The 15,870-nt window shown below is 45.3% G+C and overlaps 1 long non-coding RNA gene across 3 annotated transcripts in view; it reads right to left on the bottom strand.

Annotated features, from left to right (window-relative positions):
• The window catches only part of LOC112920471 (uncharacterized), a 30,525-nt gene extending 25,029 nt beyond the window's left edge, over nucleotides 1–5,496 (bottom strand). The window contains exons 1-2 of one of the 3 annotated variants that reach the window (XR_011995697.1): nucleotides 5,210–5,496; nucleotides 4,260–4,463 (exon numbers count right to left, since the gene is read on the bottom strand). This is a non-coding gene — a long non-coding RNA (uncharacterized lncRNA). Of the gene's footprint in view, nucleotides 1–4,259; nucleotides 4,643–5,209 lie in introns of those variants that run through there. The other 2 variants (XR_011995696.1, XR_003235073.2) reach the window with 2 other exon arrangements.
• Nucleotides 5,497–15,870: the final 10,374 nt, after the last annotated feature.

Here is a 15,870-nt window from a genome sequence, read left to right as displayed (position 1 = left end):
TCTGAGAGCCAAAGGATAAAACATCCACGAGTGTGTTGAATTATCCCTGGCACCCTTTTTATCTCCTGTGGTGTATGCTATACAATGAAACCAAGAAATTATTATGTGTTTCATAGAATTAGTCTGAGGAAAGAGAGAATTTGCTTTACCAAATGTATGAAGAAGAGCTTCTCACTGCACCTACAGAGCTGAGTCTAGCTTTCGGCTCCCTCCATATGTAAGAAAGTCGCTATATTTTTAATACTCATTGATTGGAGAGATATATAAGAACAGAGTGACAGTATAAATTTAGAAAAGCTCTTCAATGCATTTGTAGTTTGTTAATGACAAACACCTACATTTGGACCTGAGTACATTTCTATGCCAGTCGTTTTATTATTCAGTCTACAGAAAGCGTCTGATGCACATAAAGCGTCTCTGACCCCTTGCAATAACTCAGTGTCCCTGAGGGCAAATTCAGCCACCAACTGGGAACCATGGACTCTGAGCACAAACGTGATGGGAAGGCAGGAAGGGATGCTCGGCACATCCTGAAAGCGTTCTCTGCATTTTAAACAAGGTGAGAGAAAACTGCTTTCCCCTGAACATCCGACCCTAAGAAGTGATTCTCCTTTGGAAACTAGTTTCATTTCCATGTGCTTGGAAATCCCACCCATGCTACAGTTTTCCAGCTCCCTACAAAACAATAAGTATTGCCAATAAAATATTTATTGAATGATAATGATCTTGCTTATAACCTCCATGGTGTCTATCCCTTTAATTAACCACATTCATTGTGTTGTCTTTGTGATATTTTGATAGTTTCCAGATGCAGGTATACCTTAAATGAATAGGAAGAGGGGGAAAAAAACAAACAAAGTTACTTAAAAATAGAACCAGAACTGTAGCTACCACATGTGTTTTAAATATATTACCCATACAATTAAGAATACAGTATTATAAACTGGCTCTATAAATCTTATAATAAAAACAGTAATACACCAACTCTTCTTAGCCACAAAGAGGCCCTTAATACTATTATAGGTTCCATGATAATGTGGTTTTGGGGCTGGCTTACTATTTTGTAGTAAGAATGTTAGCTAGCTGAGATAAATCACAGCACATCCCCTTGTGTGGACCTAAAATGAAGGGGGAGAAAAATCTCGCAAGGCAGGAGCAAGCTCAGCACGTCCCCGCTACCTTCAGTATTCCTGGAAATCCTTTGGATTTTTACTACCATTTAAGAGTGCTAAGAAAATTTATTTTTCAGACAGAGCTTCAGACATTGCTCTGCAGACAGCACAATCGAGATCTTTTGCCTTCAACTTCAGACCCCAACTAATCCAGGAGAGTGAGGAAAGGTCTGTGTTGGTGTGAATACACTTTGTAAATTATAAGGTGCTAGCCTATGCAAATGTCAGCAATTAAAATTACTGATTACACTTCTCCCTGACCTTGACTCAATTGGTAGGAAAAATAACTTTCTGACACTTCCAACAAGAAGGTATTTCAACATTATGAAGAGATTTGGTTTTTTTTCCCCCCCTGGGAATATGCAAAAGTAGAAATAATAGCATAACAAACTCTCACATACCTACCTCCTAGTTCTGGTGTATGGCAACTTATGCCATTTACAATCTTCACGTCCCCCCCCACACACACACTGGTATTTTAGTACCAGACATCATATCATTTCAGCGCACATATTTCACTCTACATGTCAAAGACGTGAGAACTCCTTTTCCAAAACAGCATTAATCGTAAATTCACTTATACTTAAACCAGTGACAAGAATTTCTTAATAGTCTCTACTATGTAGGGTTCAAATTTCCCCAAATGTCCCATATTTATTTTTTATCACATATATCTTCAGCTTTTAAGGATAGTAGCTGTTTTTAGGGAACTCAGCTGAAATCCCCTTGCAGTTCCTCTTAGAAATATTTCTTTAAATAAGTGCTTAGTCATGGGGCATTTTATCACGGATTCGACAATTGCCCTAGGCCTTTACGGAGATGGGCCCCCACCACACCAGGGTAGAAATGGACTCTGCTAAGGCTTTCCTCACTGTAAGTCTTACCGTAGGGCAGCACCTTACAGTGCAAAGAAGTGAGAGTCAACAAACCTTGATTCTAATCTTAATTCAGTCATTAGATAACCGTATGACCTTGAGCAAATCCATTTTTTTCTCTATGTCTGTTTCCAGGCCTGTAAAATTAGGGGTTGGCCTGTGTCATCTCTCCAGTTCTTTCTGGTTCTTGAGGTTCAATATGTTTGATTTTATGATTAACGAATTTCAAGTACTACATCTTCATGATGTTATCTGCGCAGATGGGAACAGGTCTTTTATTTATTTATTTTTTTTAAACATTTTTTTAAATCTTTATTTATTTATGATAGTCACAGAGAGAGAGAAAGAGGCAGAGACATAGGCAGAGGGAGAAGCAGGCTCCATGCACCGGGAGCCCGATGTGGGATTCGATCCCGGGTCTCCAGGATCGCGCCCTGGGCCAAAGGCAGGCGCCAAACCGCTGCGCCACCCAGGGATCCCATGGGAACAGGTCTTTTAGAGAAAAGAGCGGGGTATTTGAAATCATCAGACCAGTCAAATCCTGACTTGAGTTCCCTTGGGTAAGTTATCAACCTTTCTGAGCCTCAATGTCATATTGTATTACAATGATTTATTGTACTTATCCACCCCACCCACTAGATTCAAACTTCTATGGAGGGAGATTTTCTCATACTCGTCTATCATCGAAGCCCACTGTTGTGTCTAGAACCTGGAAGGTACGTGATGCACACCTTGACGCGGTAAATATTGAATATTTTACTCACCATAAAAATCCGACTTTGTGACCTTTGGTAAGAGATGATTGGCTTTTTTTTTCCTCTGCTAAATTTCATCTCTCTGGAAATGTTTATGTGTTTGCTTGCTTCTTTTTTTATTTTTTAGAGACAGAGAGAGAAAGAGTGTGAGTGAGAGAGCACCGGGAGGGGTAGGAGAGGGAGAGAGAGAATCTTAAGCAGGCTCTACCCTGGGGGTGGAGCCTAAGGCCAGGGCTCCATCTCACACCCTGAGGTCATAATCTGAGCCTAAATCTAGAGTGAGACGTGTAACTCACTGAGCCACCCAGATGCCCTTTTTTATTTTCTAGAAAAAGATTTTATTAATTCATGAGAGACACAGGCTGGGGAGATGCAGGCTCCTCGGAGGGAGCCCGACGTAGGACTCAATTCCCCGGATGGGGTTCATTCCCTGAGCTAAAGGCAGATGCTCAGATGCTCAACTACTGAGCCACCCAGGCGTCCCCCTTTCCTTCTTTTTTAAATGTAGAATTCTATACACCCATCACCATTTTTATTTTTCAATAATGAGTTTGGGGTCATTCTTTGGGGTAACTGGCTAGTAGCTTATTGCCAGTCTAATAAGGCATTTTTATCAACTTTACATGTCAAAATAATGCAGGAGGTAGTGTAACAGCAACAGTATATTTTAGAAACATGAATTTTCTGATGATCAGAAATGTTCACTGGGCCTAGTTCCCTTAAAATGGTCCTGATTCAGTTTCCAATGCAGCTGAATATGAACAGCTCTGACTGTGGCTATTTCCTCCTATGGTCTCTCTCTTTTGTGTAATGACACCCAATTTTGTTTATCGTTTCATGACTCCTGATCACACTCAGGTACTGTTTTGAAATGTGAACATTTTCCTGAACTGTGTTCAAATCTGGGACAGCTGCTAGAGCAGCATTTCCTGAAAGGCACACTAATATGAACAATCACACTCACAAAAACCAGTGACGGGACAGACACATTTAGGAAAGTTTGCATACGGTAAGTTCTCAGTGATTCACAAACACCACAAGTGCACGGAAGATTCTGGAAAGTCTTGCCACAAAGATATTTCTTTGTTGTAAAACTTGTTTATCTCAGCATTTCTCAAACTTCCTTATTTCACGTGCCACGAGGAAAACTAGGACTCAAAGCTAAGATGCCATCAAAGAGGATATCAGAGATGTTAAAATTCAAAACTCGGGCCATCTGGGGCAGATGAGATGCGGTGTGTCACCGCAGAAGCTTTTGTCAAGCATCACCTAGGGCCCTACTGGGGACCCAGTGCTCTGTGCAACACCACTTTGGAAAACTATGCTGTTTCACAACTATCTCCGAGGAAGGGGATGGAATACTTTTTTTTTTTTTTTCGTATTAAGAAGTAAAAGAATAAACCTTTTGAGGTTAAAAACAGGGAACACTGGTCACCCGATTTGAGTGCGAAACACACCTGGGGTCCAGTTAAAAACTGCCAGGTCCACGCCAGAGTGTAACTGTCCAGCTGTCCTCAGGGAGCGTGTAAATCTCTTTAAATTAAGATGCATGTAATTAAGTCGCTGAGCCCGGTGACCGGCTTCTCCTCGCAGGTAGTTCACTTTCACTGTTAGGAACCCGGTGCCTCTGCAGAGCCGACACCCCGAGGTGCCTCCATCTCCTAAGGCACCATTAAAGCCTCCAGCTCAGCCGGGCACAGTGAGTCACACGGAGGCCGCGAGCGTCGGGGAGGCCCGGGGAGGCCGAGGGACTGCACAGCTGCTCCCCGGGAAGGGAAGGGCGCGGCGGGGGCCAGGCCGGGGCGCTCCCCCCCTGCCCCCCCCCCCCGTCCTCCTGCCAGCCCCGCCCCCGCGGCCCCGCCCCCCCCCCCCCCCCCCGCCTGCTCCGGACCATCGGGCCCGCGAACCCGGGTCACCTTCACACACTCGGCCCCCCGGGGCGGTGCAGGGGAGCTGCCGGGCCCCGCCGCGCCTCGCAGGGCGCCGCACCCGCACCCGCCGCCGAGATGCTGGGGCCGCTCCCCAGGGACCCCCCGGGACCCCCCCCCCCCGCCGTCGCCAGGGCTCCGCCGCCCTCCGCCCCTTCCTCGGGCAGGGCCGGGCCGGAGGGGGCGCGGGGGGACGCGGGGGCCCAGGGCTGGGGCGGGGGCGCGCGGAGGCACCCTCCCACCCCCACCCCCGGCAGCCGGGCCCTTTGGGGCAGCACCCTCCGCCCGCACCGGCCCGCACCCCAGGGCTGTCCCCCCCACCCGGCCCGCACCCCCAGGGCTGTCCCCCCATCCCCCAGGGGCTGTCCCCCCCCGACCCGCACCCCCAGGGCTGTCCCCCTCCCAGCTCCCCCGGGCTGTCCCCCGCCCCCCAGGGCTGCTCTCCCCCCAGCCCCCGCCCCCCCGGGGCTGTCCCCCACCCGGCCGCCCGGGGGAGGGGCGCGGCGCACGCCAAGTCGCCGAGCTCCTCTGCGCGCTCAGAAGTTGCAGCGGCGAAGGCAGCCCCCGCCCCGCCCCGCCCCCCGCCCCCCGGTACCTGCCCCGCCCCGCCCGGACCCCGCCCGCGCCCGCCGCGAGCCCGGGTTTCCAGCGGAGTCGGGCGGGGGGCGGGGGCTCCCCCGGGCCCCGTGGCCCTCGGACCCCGCGCCCCCCCCCTCCCCGCCGGGCCGGGCCTGCGGACGGTGCGCGGGGCTCCGGGAGGGGCTCGGGAGGGCCCGAGGTCGCCGACAGGTGCTCGCGGGCCCACGTGACCGCGGCGGGGCGGGGCGGGGCGGCGGGGTGGGGGGGTGGGGGCGGGGCGGGGCGGGGCGCGCTCCCTCCGGGCCCCCCGCAGAGCCCGACGCCGGGTGCGCAGGAGCCCTCGCGGCCTGCCCGGGGGAGGGGGAGGGGGAGGAGGGGGAGGAGGGGGAGGAGGGGGAGGGGGAGGAGGGATGCGAAAGTGGGTCAGGAATGTAACTGGACGCTGCGCGCCCCCAGCAGACCCCCCTCCCTCGGCTGCGGGCGCCCGCCTTGGACAGCGAGTCCTGTGCTGTTGTCGTTCCCCACCGGGGTCGGGGACGGTTACCAGGGGATCCCGAGGGCTGTTTCCCTGTGAACCTTTGGGAAGAAAACTTAGTTGCCTCAGTAACCGAGTTGGCTTGGAGGCAGTGATGCCGTGAATGCTCTAGGTGAGCCTGCCCAGGACGAGGGCTGCGGTGGCACCAGGGGGGGTTGACTTTGCTTGATACTGAAGCGAGACGTGAAAGCAAAGCTGGGGAGGACGCGGGCTTTTGCTCTGGTTCGTGTTTGTTTGGCTTTTTTGACTGTTTCAGAGAGCAAGCATTAGACGTGTTGGGGTTAGAGTGGGGGCCTCCCAAACGCAGGCCCCGGCTGCCATCGACTTACCAAAGTTCTTAACTTGCTTGATACAGAGGTTTGAAGCGGATACCCCAGAGTTGGAAGGACTAGGAGACAGGGACAGTTTTGTATTTGGGGAAGGCTTGAGAGAAGTGCACATGAAAAGGCCTTTATTAAAAGGAAGAAGAAAAACCCCAGAAACCCAGCCCTTCTCAAAGTAGAAGAAGTGACAGCAGCCCAGTTAGTTCCCTCCCGAGCACAGCCACACCTCACACTCCAAGCATGTGATTAGGGGAGGGAGGAATCCAGATTGAAAAGTGATGGGCTTTGGGTTTGAGTGCTGGTGACACAAGCAGAGTCAAGGGGGGAAAAAAAATCATACTAAGGGAAGAGACTGCAAAAAAGAAGGCTTAGCATTGTGGACTTTGCAGCTCAAAAACTCTTCTTGAGCTCCCTTCCTGAGTTTTGTCCCATTTTTTCCTTCTGTGCTTTTGTGGAGTGCACCTACGTCACAGAGAATGGGGTAGTTAGGGCTGTAGAAGTAAGGCCGAAAGGACCATAACGCCACAAACTCAAGAGAAATGTGCAGCTGCTGGAGTTTTACTCAGAAGCAAAACAGTGGTGTGTTATCCTCTAAAAAGATCTCAAGAGTTATCTGAAAAGCTGACTTAGGAATTAATGTAAATTGCTGTTTCCCAGGCAGCCCTAAATAAAGTAACCTAAATTGAGATGTACTTTGCATTAAAGAATATATATTCATAGAAAGCAAAAACCAGCGATTTTTGTAAACTGAATCATAGTCTAAATATGTAAACAGAGAGGTTATTCTGTAGTGAAAACTTTGCTGGACATCTAACCATCCCCAGTTTCCACCATCCCCAGTTTCCTCTTTTTTTTTTTTTTTTTTTGACTTCAGAGTTGTCTCACTAGTAAAATGGAAATGATAATAATAAGTAACACTTGGTCTTTTTTGGGTTGGGAGCCTTGGACTTTGCACAGTACTTTCTAGATAGAGGATCTTCAGTTCAACTGGCAGAGGTCTTCATTCTCACAATGTTGGCATAAAGTGTCCATTGGAAGTGTGCATTGGAAGCTGACAAATCGTGTACATCGAATTGTCTCGCATGCTGAACGTAAAGGGCAGAGTTACACAATAGTTTTCTGGAAACTTGAAAGAAAATGAATACTTTGATGATCTTAGATTTTGTCACTTTGTTAAGGAGCCTGGTTTCCTTCTGTGTGAGATAATTAGACTTTAAAACCTTGGTCCAAACCAGAGTTGTTGCTATAGAAATGAATTGAAAATTCAAGTAAAAACTGAAGTGGCACACTTTCCTATTCCCCTACTCCCTCATTTTCATCTGAGTCCATGAAACATTTATGTGTAGGGTGGTCTTCGTTTTAGTTGTAAATCAGATTTATAAAGCAAATTAAAATAAGGAGTGAATATCTGTTAAGAAAGGATTAACACTAGGCTCTTTGATGTTGTGAATTGTCCTTGTGTATTTAAAACATTTGTTACAAATTTTGGGGCACTTTTCAAGAAATCATCTATGTGTGGCAGTTTCTTACGTAGATTATTTTGGGCGATGCGTTTGTAACCATGTACTCGCTGCCGCCACCCGCCCCCCCCAAGTATTTTTTTGAATGAACATATGCTTTAAGCATCTTCACCAACTACTTTGTGTAGAGCACTGTGTGAAGTACTGAGGAGATTACGGAGAAGCATGTTCATGTTCTTAGAAGAATCAAATCTGTGGTTGAGTTGGGGGTACTGCTAGATGACAAATACAAGAAATTCAACTGTTCAATAGGTAAGTAAAAAAATGTGCATATATGTGTAAGAAGAGATGATGGGTTCATAGATGAAAGGTACCAGGAGATGAGCAATGGAATGAGAGATTAAACATGTTTTTTTTTTTTCTTCTTCTTCTTCTGTTGATTCTCTAAAATGTGCACCTGAATTGCTTCTCTCGGTAAGAATGAAGATTTGCTCTTTTTAAGGAGATGTCTGGCAATCCAGACAGCGAGTATATGATGGACTCTCAGTGAAAAGTCAGTCTTAAAATGTCCTGGGAGCTTCCGGGGGGTCAGAGAGCAGAAGGACAGTGAAAGGAAGAGGTCACACCCTTACTTAGGGGAGGCTCAGATGTTGCAGGGTGCTGGGCGTGTTCTGGGAACGGTTGCTGTCACGTGGCAGCCATCAGGAAGTTCTCCAGGAGTTGGTAAAGCTCAAACTTAGGCCTTCAGGGATGTCCACGATTTTTATAGCTAGAAATAAAAAGTGGTAGAGATGAGATAAGCCAAGAGGTAGGAAGTCGCAGGGTACATTGGGGGGAATTTGAAAAAAATCAGCTTAGCTACAGGAGATGGATCTAATGTGAAATTTGTCATTTGACTGGTAGGTTAGGGACAGAACAATTGGGGACCATGAGTGCCTGGCCAAGTTTGGTAGAAGGACTTCATCTGCACATAATGGGGAATTATGACAGGGTTTTGAGTAAGAGAAATACATGGTCACAGTTGCATTTGGGGAAGGTTAGTGTCGTGAGTCACATTGGAGTTGGGCTTTAGGGACCATGAGTAGCGATTGCAGGGGTCGAAGGGAGCTGGACAAGTAGAGTATTAATGGGAATTGGTTGGAAGGCAATGCTTTGGGAGTTGTCATAAAAGGAAAATTGATGGGACGCCTGGGTGGCTCCAAGGTTTAGCGCCTTCATTTGGCCCAGGGCATGATCGTGGAGTCCCAGGATCGAGTCCCACATCAAGCTCCCTACGTGGGGCCTGCCTCTCCCTCTGCCTGTGTTTCTGTCTCTTTCTCTGTGTCTCTCATGAATAAATAAATAAAATCTTTTTTTAAAAAAAAGGAAAATTGATAATATTTTAGGTATATGGATGTGGAGGGTAGTGGATAAGAACTTAAATCTAGAACCATGGGAAGGTGGTACTGTGAGCTGAAATTGGGATGGGAAGCCAGTGTTCCAGATAAATTGAAGAGTTGATCTAAGAAATGGAATTCGAAACTGTGATCAGCAGCTGGGTTTTAGAAAGATAGATGAGTCCTGGCTAGAAGTAATGGTGTGAGTCATCCTTATAGAATTAGATGATTATTGGCCAGAAGCAGGGAATGAACACCTCCGTTTGAACTTGGGGCAAAGGGACCAGTGTGAGGGAGCATTCATAGTCGGAATTTTTATGTGTATAGAAGAACATATGTACACATTTATATAATTTTTCAAAATTCTACTCCTTCCTCGTCAAGTACAACAACACGGGGTTTTAATTAGAGCCCGTCTACTGATCCAGTTCTGTTCTAGCCCAAGTGGTTTCACTTCAATGGCTCTTGAACTCGGCTCATCAAGATTAAAGGGTCCCACCGCATGGATACCAAATCACAATCTCCTGAGCTGACAAGTCCATGTTCTTAATAAGCTTTACAGGCCACTCTGGTGTGGATCCCTTTGGGGAACCGATGCCTTTGCCAATTTGTTCTACCAATTCTGAGACCTCCCCCTGAGCCTCCTGTCTCCCAGTGGGAGAGCAAGAGTTCTTCCTTTGCACGTGTTGGTTTCGGCCTGCCCTCTTGCTTTTGCTCCTAATGGACAGCCATCGATAGGCAGGCAGTGCTTGCAGTTGTTTTTATCCAGATGACCTGCTGCTTCCCAAATTTAGCACTGGTTGGAAGCAGGGATGGATGTGTCGGAAGTCCTCTGCCCTGCGAGGTAGGAAGGGGATTTGGGTTGACGTGCTGTGGTGCTGAGTGACTCACATTCTGTCCATCGAAGCCTGTTGCAGATGATGCAATAAGCCAGGCCCTGGGCAGACCACTTCCTGTACCTTTGGAGAGGCAGACCCAGGGTGTGGTATTTGGCAGCATTCTCTGGAGGAGCCTATTTGGCTGATCCTTTTCAAGCAAAGAGTCAGAGGTAAGGTGGGGGAAGCTGTAGGCTCTGCGCGGCACAGGTCCTCCAGTTTAGAAATGAGTAGTCAGAAATTTTGGGTCAGATTTCTAAAAGGGGGTGACTATTAACACCTCTGTCAAAGAATACCTGTCTATCCAGCTATCTGTTTATTTCTTTATTGTCAGAAAAACAAACTTCTAGCCTCTCAAGCTGCAGCAAGCATTTTGTCCTGGCCAACTTTTAACGAACCCGATGCTACAAATTATTATCTGGCTACAGATTATCATTGGCCCTTCCTTTTCCTTTCTCATTTATAAGCTTTATACAAATAGACAGATTTACCTTCTGATGTTACTGCTTGCCTGGTGGACTAGCAGGTAGAAACTAATGGTTAAAATTAATGGGGGGAGGTTCTAGGGGCAGCAGCCTCGCTCCCTCCCCTCACATAGAGTCTCTAACTGTTAAAGCCAAAGGTGATTTTTGTTGTTGAGGCTTTTTTTTTTTAATCCCTACTGAAGAACTGTAAAACATGATAGAATCCAGGTGTTAGTGTTTTTTTTTTTTGTTTTGTTTTGTTTTTGAAATTGAGATAAAATACACATCATAAAATTTAGCATCTTCATCCTTTCCTAAGTGTACGGTTTAGTACTGTTAAGTACATTCACATTGCTAGGCACTAGAATCTAGGTTTTTTAAAACGCATTTACAATCTTAAGGGAATGTTCTAAAAATGTCAGAAAATGAGTCCCAGGTTTGCACACAGACCATGAATGAGAGGGAGTGGGTATTACGGCAGGCTTAGAGCATTGACATGCTCTCCTGAGAGAAGGCGCAGAGATAGCTCTTGTAGGATGAGCTTGCCCGAGTATAGCTTTTCACAGCAGCTAATTGTGAAGTTAATTAGCACGGAGGAAAAAGGCAATTTTATGCTTGAGATTTCTTTAAGATGCCAGAAATAATGCTCACACCTTGATACTGATTTTAAAGTTTTCTTGGAGCGCTAAGAGTAGAATGAGAACAAGTGCTCAGTGATAGGTGAGCTTACAGAATTTAATTTACACAACTGTGTAGAGTTTCCAGAGTTTGCTTTTATATATTCTGTGGGAATACTCTCCTGATGCACGTGGAGAGATAGGTAATATTTGCCACTGTTATCCTACTTTTTCTAGTGAAATCTTACGATTTGTGAAAAGAGATCCTCAGTGAGCAAGAAGCTGTGAATTTATTATCACCTAAATGATCATGTCATGAAATGAAACCCCATTTTTAAGGTTAAATACTTAAGATTCACAAGAAAGAAAAAAAATAAATTAAAAAAAAAAGATTCACAAGAAAGATCGGAAGCATTGCTGCTGATTGTCAAGCGTTCTTGGTCAACCCAGATCTTTTAGTGTTCACTTTTTTTTTTTTTTTAACATTAGAAAATTTATTTTCACAACCCTCTACTGTTTGCACTCGGTCATTCATAATACCCACAAAACAGGTTTGGAGTGAGGCAGTCCAACAGGATGTCAGCTACGGTTCCAGCGAGCGATGTGTTCATGTTCTACCAAAGCAGAAATGCCTTCACTTTATCTCTCATGGCTTTGGAGATTTCTAGCTTATTTAACAGCCCATTTAAAAAGCGCTGCCAAATTTGAGGAAACTTAGAGAATTGTTCTGAATTTATCTTATTCAAAACTGCTTTAGTAAACTTTTGCTTATCAGTCCTGAGAAGATGTGTTAAAACCAGTTTGGCAACTTTTTTTTAATATAGCGTGTAAGAAGTGCCCTGAGAAAAGAGTTTTGAAACAATATCAGCCTTGGAACTAGAACTAAACGCCTTTTAAAACATCATTTTTTAAAAAATTGAAGTAGTGTTGACATGCAATATTCTATTTGTCTCAGGTGTACAACGTAGGGATTAGGGATTAGATGATTCCGTACGTCATGCTACGCTCCCCATAGTAAGTGCAATTATCACCTGTCACTATGCGACATTGTTACAATAACATTATTTTCATTATTACAGTATTATTGACTGTGTCCTTCATTCTGTACTTTTCATCCCCCTCATTTATTTATTGTAACTGGAACTTTGTATGTCTTAATCCCCTTCACCTTTTTGTGTCATCCCTTCCCCTCTGGCAACTACCAGTTTGTTCTCTGTGTTTATTATTCTGTTTCTGTTTGTTTGCTCATTTGTTTTGTGTCACACAGAAGTAAAATCAAATGGCATTTGTCTTTCCCTGTCTGACTTATTTCATAGTATCATTGGCATAGTAACTCTAGGTGCATCCATGTTGTTGCAAGTGGAAAGAGCTCACTCTTTTTTATGGCTGAGTAATATTCCCTTGGATGTGTATAACACACCTTCTTGAGAATTCTACTACTGAGCCACCAATGCGAGCTCCACATCCTCTTTATCCATTCATCCATCAGGGGACCCTTAGACTGCTTCCATAATTGGCTGTTGTAGATAATTTTGCAATAATTAGGGGTGAGGCGTGCCTGGGTGGCTCTGTCAGTTAAGCGTCTGTTGATTTCGGCTCAGGTAGTGACCTGGGGGTCCTGGGATCGAGCCCTGCCTCAGGCTCTGCATTCATCACAGAACCTCCTTGGGATTCTCTCTCTCTCCCTCTCCCTCTCCCACCCCCCACTTGTACACTCTCTCTAAATGAATAAATAAAACCTTTAAAAAAATAAATACCCAAACATAGGGGCACATACATCTTTTTGAATTAGTGTTTTTGTAAAACTGAATGCTTTTAAATTAGAATATTTATGATAACATATATTTCTCTTGGTTTGGAGGACTCATCACTTAAAAGCCAAAATTTCATGGTAGGAACTTAATTCCCAATGGAGGGGTTTTCATTGATAGCAATACCAGGCATAAGCAATGTAGAATTTCACCAAGAACTTGGAATACCTACATATTCACAATCTTGTGCATAAGTGCACACACACACACACGCACATACACGCACCCAGTAGAATTATTGAATTCTGTTTAGAAGCAGACTTTATTTTTTTAAATAATAAATTTATTTTTTATTGGTGTTCAATTTGCCAACACACAGAATAACACCCAGTGCTCATCCCATCAAGTGCCCCCCTCAGTGCCCGTCACCCATTCACCCCCAACCCCACCCCCCCCACCCTCCTCCCCTTCCACCACCTCTAGTTCATTTCCCAGAGGAGTAGAAGCAGACTTTACATAGATATTTGAATCAACTATTTCGTATTGCAGTTTTAGACGTAAGTCCTTCCCAACACAGCATAGTCGTGGGTTTCAACTAATTGCCGAAAGAAAGTGGCTGATCCTTCATACCGCTGCCTCACAAATCTATTGATTTGTGTTCAGGTGGTCCTGGAAGTCTTACATATTTCAATTTTGACTTACCTTTTTTTTTTTTTTTTTACGATTTTATTTATTTATTTGAGAGTGAGAGAGAGTGAGCATGAGTCAGGGGAGGGGCAGAGGGATAAGCAGACTCCCCACCGAGCAGGGCCCCCAATATGGGGCTCGACTCAGAACCCTGGGGTCATGACCTGAGCCAAAGAAAGATGCTTAACCAACTGAGCCACCTGGGTACCCCTGATTTTTCTTTTAAAGCTGAGTTCTTACATTTGGCTAAAAAAATACTCTGCTTTTAAGATCGAACAACCCCACAATCCACATGAGCCTATCTTACAGTACAGAAATATATTGTTCAATAGCCATGCCCCTTTGCTTTGTCCTTTCTGTGTTTAACAGAGCCTTCTGCCTCCTGAAATGTCAGCCTAGCCCTCAAACTCGTGTGTATTTTACTTTTGATTACCTTGGTCCCCGGCCAGCCTCATATTTGACACTTTCCGCATAGGCAGTATGGGTGCTTCTTGATGTTGAGCTGTTAATCTTTTTACTGTTTCCTGTCACTTTTCCCCATGATTGATGCTCGTGAGCCTGAGGGGGGGGAAAGTGATGAAAATGACTTTGAAAACAGCTTTGAAAAGGAGTATTTTAAGTTGGCCTCGGGTCTTACCTAAGACCGTAAAATGATTGAAAAAGCACACAGTCTATTTTGGAAGGCAGTACCTCGGCCCTTGCAATGAGGAAGCTGGTGTTCTAAGGAACACTCTGTAGTAGATGTGAAGAGGGTTTTCCTGGTATTTTTGCAGTGATTCAGATATCTGGGCCTGTGGTGTGAGCTATGGTGAAAACTCGCAGATGATCTGTGTTCTAGGGAAAGGTTACAGAAAGGGGTCCTCTTTCCTTTGGAATGAAAAATAAAATTCTGTATGAGCTGTAGTCATTACCAAAACTCAGACCCTACTATCATCACCCCAAGATTTCCTCTACCCCGTATCCTGTCCAATTCACTAATTCTTGGCTTGGAAGCCCCCTCCCCACTTGCCCCCAGGCCCCTTAGTGTGCAGAGTGAACCACTACAGTGTGAGAAGAAAATATTGAAACCTCTGTTGTGTTTTTAGCTCACCTTATATTTTTTTCAATTTGTTAAAATTGTGGTAAAATAGCTGTAGCATAAAATGTGCTATTGTCATCATTTTTAAGTGTACAATTCAATGGCATTTAATTACATTCGCGTTGTTTATGCAACTATCACCACTGTGTATTTCCTTTTTTTTTTTTTTTTTATTTATTCATGAGATACAGAGAGAGAGGCAGAGACACAGGCAGAGGGAGAAGCAGGCTCCACGCAGGGAGCCCGATGTGGGAATCAATCCCGGGACTCCAGGATCACGCCCTGGGCCAAAGGCAGGTGCTAAACCGCTAAGCCACCCAGGGATCCCACCACTGTCTATTTCCAAAATTTTTCATCACCCCCAAAAGAAACCCCATACCCATTAGGCAGTGACTTCCCAAGCCCTCCTTTACCCTCTCTACTCTACTTTCTGTCCTTTATGCCCATTCTAGATATTTTCTGTAAGTGGAATCATCCGATACATGGTATTCCTCCCTTTATGCCTGGTTTTGCTTTCTGTGCGTCTGGTTACCTATGGCCAACCAGGTCCGGAAGCAAAGGATCGTCCCCCTGAGGGATCCCCAGAAGGTCAGTAGCAGCCTAACACTACATCACGATGCTGACGTCATGCATCTCACTTCCTCTCCTCTTGCAGGCATTTTATCATCTCATACCATCGCAAGAGGAAGCAGGGTGAGTACAGTACAGTAAGATATTTTGAGCGAGAGACCACATTCACGTAACTTTTATTAGAGTGTTGTTTTAGTTCAAATTTTTTATTAGCTATTATTGTTCATCTTACTGTGCCTACTTTATAAGGTAAACTGTATCATACGTATGTATGAATAGGAAAAACATAGTATATAGAGGGTTTGATACTCTCCATGGTTGTAGGCATCCCCTGGGGTTCTTGGAGTGTATCCCCCACAGAGAAGGGGGGACTACTGTATGTCCTTTTGGGTCTGGCTCATTTCATTTATCATGTTTCATAGTTCATACATGTTGGGGCATGTGCATCAATGCTTTGATCCTTTTTATGGCTGAGTAATATCCCATTGTCTTTTTGATTATCCCTTTGTTGATGGACAGCTGGATTGTTTCCACACTTTGGCTATTTTGAATACTGCTGCTCTGAACATGGGTGTACAAGTATCAGTTCAAATCTCTGTTTTCAGTTCTTTTGGGTATATACCCAGGAGTAGAATTACTCATGTGGTAACTCCAAGCTTAACATGGTTTGAGGAACCACCAGACTGTTTTCCACAGAAGCTACACCAACTTCACTTTCCCACTGACAACGTACGAGGGTTCCAGTCTCTACATCTTTGCAGCCTCCCCCTTTTTTTTTCTTAGTTTAGCCATCCTAGTGGATGCGAAGTGGTATCTGTGGCTGTG

Source organism: Vulpes vulpes, chromosome 12 (assembly GCF_048418805.1).
Source record: "Vulpes vulpes isolate BD-2025 chromosome 12, VulVul3, whole genome shotgun sequence".
Taxonomy (NCBI): Eukaryota; Metazoa; Chordata; class Mammalia; order Carnivora; family Canidae; genus Vulpes; species Vulpes vulpes.
Note: the sequence above shows the minus strand (reverse complement) of the source record. Positions and strands in the feature narration are given on the sequence as shown.